Source organism: Takifugu rubripes, chromosome 22 (assembly GCF_901000725.2).
Source record: "Takifugu rubripes chromosome 22, fTakRub1.2, whole genome shotgun sequence".
NCBI classification, from domain to species: Eukaryota; Metazoa; Chordata; class Actinopteri; order Tetraodontiformes; family Tetraodontidae; genus Takifugu; species Takifugu rubripes.
The window spans coordinates 2,746,041-2,756,933 of NC_042306.1; the positions used below are offsets into that span (position 1 = coordinate 2,746,041).

General features: G+C 42.5%; 1 long non-coding RNA gene across 1 annotated transcript; it reads left to right on the forward strand.

Annotated features, from left to right (window-relative positions):
* Window positions 1-5,059: 5,059 nt before the first annotated feature.
* LOC115247996 (uncharacterized) lies at window positions 5,060-6,532 on the forward strand. Its single transcript, XR_003887031.1, has 2 exons — window positions 5,060-5,110; window positions 5,569-6,532. It is a non-coding gene; the product is annotated as an uncharacterized lncRNA (long non-coding RNA).
* The last annotated feature ends 4,361 nt before the right edge of the window (window positions 6,533-10,893 follow it).

Sequence of the window (10,893 nt, forward strand, 5' to 3'; positions counted from 1 at the left end):
TCAGCTATTATAGGCTCAGAACAGACTTTTACTCCCCCTTCGTGAGTCAGGTTTCATGTTTCAGGAACTCTAGATCTAGTAAATTTCCACGAGCATGGGAAACAGTCAATTCATTCCTGGGTCATAAATGTTTAGAGTAAAACCATATGTGGTTTCTATAAACATTTCTTTGAAGATTACAACCAGGACATTTGCAAGAGCATTATTAGTCTCTAAAATAATTGTAGTATTCTTTAAGAAAGCACTATATGGATTAGAAATATTAAATGAAGTACTGAAAAGGTAGGTAAACTTTTGGAGGAAAAAAATGTGAAAAAACACAGAACAATCTATAGTTGAAAGTCAGCATTTTTGATCGGTACAGTCTAAATCTGTGTTGGTCGTTTTTATACAAAAATTTAAGCATGAGAAACTTGCTTAATTCATCTTTATCAAAGAAACCAGGAATGTATATCTATAGAAAAACTGTCTTTACCCCTCCCCCATTTGTTCCTTGACTTCCAGCCAGTATATTTCTTCCAAACTCACTTGTTTTTCCATCTTACCTCAGAAAAGATGAACGTGCAGATGTGAACCTTTACTTCGGTTGGTTAAAAATAGATGAAAATGTAATGTGATCATGCATGGATCCACGCAACTCTTTTTGTCGCCTTCATGCCAGACAAAGTTTTGGGTTTAAACTGGTTAGTTGGTCTTTGCTCACTTCTTGCTAAGGGGGGGGGTTTATTGTCATTTCTCTCTTTAAAATGTGTAGAATGCAACAATATTTTCCACTCATTTGCAGTCAGGAACTCATGTGTCATGAGAATCACTGTGGTGTCGTCAGCATAGAATCAGCCATCAGTCAACTGGGTCCTGGAGGGACAGCGAACCCCGGGCAATCACTTAATCAGGACTTGGTGGAGAGAATTGTCTTTTTTAGGTATTTTGAGCCCTCCCGTCCTCTTCCTACTAATCGGTTGGAGCAGACATCTGCTGCTTAAAGTAAGAACAGACGTCACTCATTTCCATTCAGTGGGGGTTTTGCGCCGGCAGAAACTTCAGTAAGTTAATCATAAATAATCTTTCATGGTCAGCATCAACTTATGAGGTAAATAAAATGAACATACTTAGTGTTTCACACCTTGTAAATAAACCGAAACTCAAAACATTAAACATTTAAAGTGGAACAATTAAAACAATATTTCTACAATTCAATACAACTTAACATCTCAACATACATCCAACTTTAACCTATGAGTTAATAATCTCATCTCTCAGATCCAGACTTCCTAAGCTCACCCTTCCAGCACAGACCGACACCAAACTCATCAACTTAATCAGTTTCTATGTGCAGTCTTTGTTTCGGATTGCCATGGCAGACCACCAGCTCCATTTTTAAGATGTTGAGGTGTGGTGCTGATCCGATAACCAAAGCCTGTAATCAGGTCCTGACCTAAACAAAATCTGCCCCTGTCCATTCTTGATGCATCTAACCATGGTCAGAGACAGCAGACCCACACCCTTTTTAACAAAGGATGTCAGGTGAAATTAGGTCCTTGCTTTGTCCTCGGAAATCTCAACAACATGATCAGAATGCAAATATGTAATTCATCTTAGTAATTAAATTAGGAGCATACACAGACTAGATCTACATTGCAGCCTGCTGCTGATTAGCAAGCAAAAGTGACTCACTAATTAGCCTTTGTGCCCGTGGAAAAGATAAAATAATCAAATTATTTTTCCCCACTCAGTGTTATTGTTCACACTTTATCTTCCAGGTCTTGGTGGATTTTGATACTCATTGTTTGAATGATAACTCCAACCCTTTACTATTTTTGCTTAAACTCTAAATGAGAAATTATGCTCAAAGATGCTATTATCAATACACACACAAACTCAGTGTCATGTTCTATTAATTTAATTTAGAGCTAAATAGGTGCTCTATTTAATGTGTTTATCTGATCCCCGCTTCACCGCAACCGTCTCATCACATCACTGCTGGCAAGCTTGCCTCCACCTCCATCCTCCCGACCCTTATCCAGAATATTGATCAGCAATTCAGAGCTGTTGTCTTGCAGCAGCTCCTCTCTTGTGTGAGAGGGCTTTCCATGATTTTCCTGATTAGCTACAACCGCTGCGTTATCACTGATAAATTACCATGTCCTTAAATGAACAACTTTTTAAGCACATTTTACAACCTTTTAGTCCCATATTCCATCCTCATTGGTTGTTGTAACAGACTCCGTGTTGAGTGACAGCGTTGATCAATCCATCCTTTTTCTAATCCATTTTGACATTTTGCCAAGCTGTGCCTCTGGTTATGTTCCTGTCTAGTCTGTTAATAAAGAACAGACCAGCCAACATCGATGACGTGTAGAACTGTGTTATAAGACTTGCGTAATAATGCAATTTTAAGTTATGTAAGCAGAACGGTAGATTTAGTAGAAATTGTGCTCTTATTGATCCAAACAAAAACTCCCAAGACCTCAGACCTTAACATTTTGATTGGATACATTTTATTTCGACCATTTTAGTCAAAATAAAGACAATAAAATGAACCAGAGATGGACAATAAATTAAAGGAAAACAAATTGTTCCATGTGCTTTTTTCCAAGCTGGTCAACATGTTCAAAAAGGAGTAGGACGAAGTCAATACTTGTATGGTCCTACTCCCTTCTAAGGTAACCCTGTAAACAGGTCAAGAAAAAATGAAACCTGAAGGAGAGCCACAGATGTGGGATCTCTCTCTGGGACATTAAAAGCAGGAAAGGCAAAAGGTCCAGTGGTGACGGTGGAGGTCCAGCAGTGTTAGCGGAGGCACAGAAGACTCCAGCAATGGTGCAGGAAGTATGAGAGGGTCAGAGTTGCTGGTCAGGCACCAGGAACAGGAGAAGGTCCTGCTGGAGGAAGCAGGAGGAGGCTGGCTGCTATAAGAGAAAGAGCAGCTCAAAAGGGCAGGAGGGGAACTAAGAGCACAGCAAGAGCTAGGAAATGCTGGGTTCTGATCAGATACAGAGAAGAACACATCATTCGTTCCTCAGAAGTCCCTGTGTCTCTGGTTGGTGGTGCGCTGGACCCATATCAGCTCAGATCATGTACCATACAGGCAGGACTGGACCCAAATACAGACCAGCAGGGCAACGTGATCTCTCGCTACACAAATATGAGTTAGGTTTGAAAATGGAACTCTGGAATTACCGTAATGGAACAAATATAAGACTGCATTCTCTGACATAAAAAGAGTAGTGCAGCAAACGATAGCTGAACACCCCCTTCCCCAGAAAGGAATGACACCTAGTTACAGCCATCGACACAGATGAAAAGAAACAAGACCACAAGTGAGGATGTAGACAGTGAGACAGAGGTGACGATGATCAACACAGTCGTGGGAACAGAGAGACGAGACAGGAGACGAAGGCAGGCAGGAAGACAAGAAAACCCCCGCAGATCCTGTCTACGATGCTGAAACAATCGGCATAGATGCAACATTAACATTAATGGGACTATTTGAAAAAACAAATGTACTTAGCAGTACATTTGAGAATGTTTAAGGTACTCTGCTTGAGAGCTGAAGATGTCAAAACAATTCTATTTTTGTACAGACGTCGCTGTTAAGATTGAAGGAATTCGGAACACTAGAAAATGTAGCTGAGAAAGCTGCTTGTTTTAAAACTAGCAATCAAAATCTCCTATTCTATGGCGAGTTTAACGGAAATCTTCCGTTTGATTACTGTCATTCAAGATGGGGTCAAGAGTGACACAATCACCTGTATTATACATGATCAGACAGCATCGTCTCTTCTTGTCCTCAGGCTCTGCATTTTCAGCTCATTCTGGAACGTCAGAACATTCCACATTGTCTTCTAATAATAGCTGATGCACCAGCTGCACATCAGCCCCTCTATTTCAGTTGCTCATATATATTCCAAATGTATCGGCAAAGAAAGGTTCCTGTAATTGAGGCAGAAAGGACTGCTTGGAAGAGATGCGTCGCACTCCACCAGGCAATAGGCTGATTGCCCCTGCTTTGTTCCCACATGACACACAAAATAGTCCTCTTGTGTTCCTCATGTAGCGTCGCTATTACACTTGTCAATATTTTAAACTCTTCCATATATTATATTGTACAGATTTGTCCTTCAAATTCCAATCACACACACACACAATTGCCCAGTTTTGTGTTTTTTTCCCTCATGCACAGGTCACATTCTGTCCCTCTACATTATCATTAAAGTCATTTAATCAAGCTTTTTCTTTCCCTTAAGCTATGACGGGTTTCAGGCTTAGAGAACATGACTCAATGAGAAATAGAGTCATACGTCTGAGAATAACATTGAAGTGTAAAGACTGAGATGTCAGAAGTGCAGTCCACTGCAAAAAAGCTGTACTTTAGTTTTGGATTCTCAAAAGAGAATATTTCCTCTTTTGATGAATCAGTACCGCATTATCCACAGGATCAAGAGGTTGAAAAGAATATGCAAGAAACTTGGTCCTTCAAGAAAAATAAAGAACCACACAGAACATTGTGTCTTTTGTGAATTACTACGGTTCATTACTACGGTCCAGCTTTCCAGAGTGCTGCATTTGGGTCCTAACTGCACCCGTCACACAGATGTGTGTTCAGATGAAACACATACCCATCTAGAATAGATGTACTTTTTTAAATTAGATCCACATTTCTGATTTGCAGGTGGGATTTGGGGTAGGAGTTAAATTTTCTCTTTATAGCTACATGATAATTGATTACCTAACATGTCTATAGGGGAATCCTACAGGATGTTGAACAAATGCAGGAGACTGGAAAAACCATCAGCAAGCTCAATCGAATAAAAAAGCAAAAGTACAACAAGGCAAAGGAAAGCACCAGAAAGCCCAGAGATGATGAAAAACTCAACTCAGCATCAAGGGCTGGCAACTAGCTGTGCGACATCATTGCTGCAGGCTTGGACCATAACACATAGAATGACCTGCAGCAAAGGGCCACCACGACCAGCCTTTTACAGGGAGCTGATTGGTGCCGCTGGTTCAGGTGTTCCTGCCCAGGTGAGTCCGATTAGTGACAAAACGGGAGAGAGAATAAAACACGGCACTGGACAATCCAGAAGACCAGGACCATGACTGAGTATAAGTAAGCATACGTCTGCAATAGTAGATGTGTAAATTTGTTGAAACTACTGCCAGGCTGAACTACATGTAGATTAAAAGCTGCGGCCACCACTGCCTGTTACCCTGTCTGAAGAAACACTTCCTTTTTTACTGGATTGTTATCCATCCTGGTTTTCCTGTCTATCCGGTGCTGTGTTTCCTCTCCTCTCCCTCTCCCTCTCCCTCTCCCTCTCCTCTCCTCTCCCTCCCCCCTTCTCCTCTCTCTCTACCCAGCCGGCCATCAGCAGTCCTGCTCAAGGTTTCTTCCTGTTAAAGGGGAGTTTTTCCTTGCCTCTGTTGCTTGTCTGGGGTCAGGCCCTGGGATTCTGGAAAGCGCCTTGAAACAATTTTGATTGTAAAAGACGCTATATAAATAAGAATTGATCGATTGATCGATTGATTGATTGATTGATCGATCTCTCTCCCTCTGTTACTCATCAGGCTCACCTGTGCAGGAGCCCAGGGAGCACCTGAACCAGCTGCACCAATGACCAATCAGCTCTCTTTAAAAGGCCCTCTGTGGCACCCTTCCAGTGCCAGACTGGTCCATGTTATGGTCTGTGCCAGTGGGAGAGTGAGGCTTTTTCTTTTTCTAATGAATTTTCTCATGGCAGTTGTTGGGCTGCTCTCCTGTTATTCCTCTTTTTTTTTGGTGCCCTTGCAGCCATTTTGTGCTTTTGTTTCCTCGCCCTTGGAGTTTCTACTGCTTTTTGTCTGCCTCTAGTGTGTTTCTCCCTGGAAAAAAAGTCCCTTACCTGCCCTTGCAGCTGCTGTGTTTTTTCTTTGCCCCTGGAATTTCCCTGGAATTTTTTTTTTTCTTTTTTTTCAGTAAGCTTGTGTCTGTTGATTAAAACATCAATAGATTCCATCCATTCAGCTGGCCATCTCCTGTTGATACAGACCAGTGCTATTAAAGATATGAAACTCACAGCACCCACTGACATGACTCCTTATGCCCATCTTGTGAAAGTTCTGGTTTATTTCTAATCACTTTCCTTGTATGGCTAAGCAGCTGGATTTGAATGGGGTATGCTACCATCAGCCTCTGCTGCTCTGCAGTTTGCACACAGAAGCATTCTAGCTGCTCAAAATCTGTTTTCCTTTTGGTTGTATGAGATGACACTTAACTGGAAGCTCAGAGGCTTAAAAATAGCTGCACACAGTCGGAACCAGACAAGAGATGCAGCAGGAACATAATTCTCTTACTGTCTCTGTTAACTGCAGTTTATGGACTGATGCAGGTGCGCCTGAAGCTTGAAGTCATAAAGAGGCTGCAGAATCTGTTTAACTGCTCTGTGTGAGGAGAGAATAACCAATCCCATGCTCATATAGCATGAAATTAATATTGTTTGAAAAGCCCTTAAGTGCGTTGGTTTCGACTATAGATGTGGGATGGATGCGCATGCTGGGAAAAAATGTTTTATAGATCATAAAATGACACTGTTCGATGAGACTGGGGCTTGGACCGTGACCATTAGGGGAGCATTGTGGCAAAGATTAGAAGCCCATTTTCGGCTGCAGCATCTCACAAGATGCAGTTTGTGCTGTAAAAAGAGCTGTAACTCTCATAAGCAGAACTCCTGAAGTTATATTAGATGTGTTCCTTAAAGGAAATGTTGAACAGCAGTGAGTTTTCCTTTCTTGTCATTAAGGAGCATTAAGTAACACTTAAACATTAATCCTAAAAAAATATTTGATTCGTGTTCTTTTCCAGGCTTGTAGATTACTGAAGAGGTGTTTGTTTTTTTGTTTTTTTACAAATTGCCAGAAAGATGATGTCAGTAGTTGCATCAATGATGAAATTCAACGATAGAAGGAGCCTGGATTCCACCTCAGCCAGAGGCTGGTAGATCTCAGAGCAGACCACAGCCACCTCCCTGAGCAAGAACCACTCACCATAACAGTGGCTGGCATCCAAGAAAAGGTCTTAACTACAGCAAGGAATGTCTGCTCAGACCATTATCTATGGTCTGTGCCTGGCAGCACAAATGGAGCTGCTAATGGACCGGAACCATCCTGGGTGCCGGACCGTCCAGATCCTGAAGGATCACCAGCCACCAACCTCCTCACCACAGCATGGAAGCTTCCATCAGCTATTACAGCCATTAAGATGCGTGTACTTCTATTAAAGAGCCTGTAAACAAGAAAAACTCGCTGTAGCTGCATCTGAGTGGAAGTTTTCCATATTCTCCTGTAGTTTAATCAAGATTAGCTTGTGTACTTCAAAAAGACACACTGGAGAAGATACATGGTGCTGATTACACCTGAAGTGTGTGTGTGTGTGCGCACGCATGCTGAGGCAAATTACAGTAATCTGCCAAGCGTGAAAGAAATTCAAATGTTCAGCTGTGCTGTCCTTTAGGTATGGTACCATTTTGGATTAGCATATGATGCAAATTAAGTGTCATGTGCACAGGCACATTGTGCTATTTCAGTAGCCTTGTGAAAGCCTGGAGGAGCTAGTGACACCTTACCAGCCCAATAGACCGCTCCGCTCTCAGAATGCTGGTCTACTTGTGGTTCCCAGAGTCTCTAGGAGTAGAATGGGGGGCCGAGCATTTAGCTACCAGGCCCCCCTGCTATGGAACCAGCTCCCTGTCCAGGTACGGGAGGCTGACTCCATCTCTACTTTTAAGATCAGACTTAAAACCTTCCTCTTTGAAAAAGCTTATTGTTACTAATTCTGCAGTTCCAGTTACTATCATAGATAGACAAATTATCATACTTAGGGGGTGGTCTAATCGTTAGGTCGTTAGCTATGCTGTTATAGGCCAAGGCTGCCAGGGTCCGGAAACATGATCACCTGACAGGCCTCTGTCACCCCACTGGGTCATGGTTTCCTCTCCTCTCCTCTCCTCTCCTTTCCTCCTCCTCATCAAGCAGACTAGTTATGCTGATTCTTGTGTAGTTTTTCTGCCCCCCCCCCCCCCCCCCCCTTCTGTATTCATTTACAGGTATCGCCGCCTTCGGAGCTGCATGACGACCTCCGGCCCCGCTGACCCACTGTATAAATAGTGTATTTTTGTGTGTGTTTCTGTGCTCTGTGTCTGTCCTCTCCCTCTCTCTCTCCTCTCCCTCTCCTCTCCTCTCCCTCTCCCTCTCCCTCTCCCTCTCCCTCTCCCTCTCCTCTCTCTCTCCCCAGCCTTGTCTGGGGTTAGGCCCTGGGATTCTGGAAAGCGCCTTGAAACAATTTTGATTGTAAAAGACGCTATATAAATAAAGATTGATTTGATTTGAATGCATGCTTAGAATGCACACTGAGCTTTAGAACCGGACCAATGTTTCATTTTTACAAGAATATTTTCTTAGTGATTTGGTTACCATCTGTTTTACAAAGACTGACGTGCATACAGACACATCCAGAACAGAAGTGACTAGGCCGCTGGAAGAGAGGAAATGAACACAAGATGAAAACTATTGTATTCGAGAACAACTGAAAAGGAGCAGAGTGACCTTTTGAACGAGTAGTTTTTAAAAGAATTTTGGTTAATTACTGCCCTCTGCTGGACAAAGATCTTTTCAGTTAAACGTCTACAGCCTACATTAATTTCTTTTTTCTTTTTTTTTTAAACTAACCCTGGTATGTGTTCATATTGTGTTTCATATAGAATATAATAGGACGCATTATATTTCCCTTTTCGCATATGTTGAGGAAAGCAGATGTTGAAGGCAGTGTTTGAAAATCTCTCTTCATCCCAAGAGAAATATTAAAGGGAGTGTTGCCGGCCGTTGACAGGCAGGAATTACAGTCAACAATGTTTCTGTTGTATTCTATCGACCCTTCAGTATGTATGATAGAGATTGGTAACTAGTGTTTGCCCCCCCCCCCCTCCTGCGGGTGAGATGCGGATGCAGTAAGCACATTTCTGACATTGTTCAATGCAGCATCCTTTAGTCATGATCTTGTAAAGTACATATTATTTGATCACCCCGAGACATCATAGCAGGGTGTAGACTTTCATCCTCTAGTTTTCCATGCTGTGTCCTTTGTAGCTGTCAGGTGGTCTTCTGACTCATCGGGACTCTCGAGCGCCTTGAAAGTCACTTTTGATCTGTGCAGACGAAGTCGAGTGGAATCAATTTCACAGTGAGCTGATATAAAGTGCTGCTGTTGCAGTGATTTAAGTCAAGTTGTGGCAGGGAAATCAAGTCAAATTGAGAGCAGTGGCGAGATCGCACGGCTGGATAATGCCTTTTGTCAGCTGTTCCTTTTAAACCTGCCGGTCATGAGTGACCTCTGCATCCTGTAAATACATTGAAATGATGCAAGCAATTATTTTCTGAACGATCCGGGGAGAGCTGTGCGCTCGTCTAATGGTGGAACTGTCGCTGTAGGCACAAGAAACTTTGATTTCATAGGTTTGCCGTCACCACAGGACATCAGAACCGTGCAGGTTTGATCACCGGGGCACTGGGCAACACTTAAACTGTCTTCTTTGCCCTTTCATCTTATATTTTTTACTGGTTTACTGGTGATGCTTCATGTCATGTTGCAGGAATATGATGCATAGTTTGCATCTCCTCGCGACCTCCGGGCACAGCCGCTTGTTTTGAATCCAAACCAGCAGCCAGAACCAGGCAGAGGAAGTTCAAGCTCTCTATTTAAAGGCCGCGCACCACAATAAACAATGTGATCCGTTCAGCAGGAAAGAATTTTGGAGGGTCTGGCGATTTCAGCGCTGATGGAGTCAGAATGACCCGTTTCACGTGGCAAATGTGACTTAAGCGGTTATGCATGTTACACCCCACCTTACAACTATAAATGTCTCCATAGCCACCAATAGCTTCACCATCTAATGAGGGAGGGGCAAAAGACCTCTGGTTATTCCCCTGTGTGCCATTTCAGAAGGTCAAGGGACTGTACGTTTCCTTCAGGCTGGGGAAAGAAACAAATGAAGCAGGTATTCCGTGCAGACTCCCCCTGGTTGGATTCTCTTTCCTTTCAGGTTTGTTTTTAATGAAACCAAGGACAGATATGCATCCACAGATAAGATGAAAGTGGTGGCAGAATATACAGCCCCCTGCTAACTCCTCCAAGAGACTCTAAAATGCAGATTCTCTGTTTATTTGGTTGCCTTTGGGAGTAGCAGCCTGAGAATGTGTCCAGCATGTAATGCTACTTTTATCTAAAAGGGATTTTGTCAGGTTGGTCTGACCAAACGAGACGAATATACTAATTATGAGTTGAATTCAGAACATCCACGGAATGATAATGAGTGACAAACTTATTACACTATAAAAATATGAATTTACCACAGCTAATCTGGAAGTTTTTGCAGAAAAGAGGCCATTTTCCTTACATGTCCTATTATCACTGCTTCTATCATGCGCTTTTCTCCGGCCCCTCTCACTGTTTACAACACAATTTGTTGCAGCACTGATAAATATAACGCTTCGTTTCTCCTTAGTTATCAGCCATCTGTCACCTCACTGAAGACGTGCGGTGAAGAACTTCCGAAAGAACAGAACATCCTCCTGTTTCATCCTCGCTACATCTTTTTAATCTTCCAGATTAAAAAGCTGTCCCACGTCATCCAAAGCAGTCCAACCACGGGATGCAAAAATGTTGCCTGGTGATAAAGGACGACATTCCAAAAACTGTGTGGGCCTCTGCTGAATGCCAGGTATGTTAATAACAGCAGTCGTGACTTGTGAGGAAACATAAAACAGCTCTGCAGAATGACAAATTTAACAAATTGTGATAAATCAGACTTCATAACAGGGATGATTGCATCCAACACAATGACGCTAACGGGGGGTTTCAGT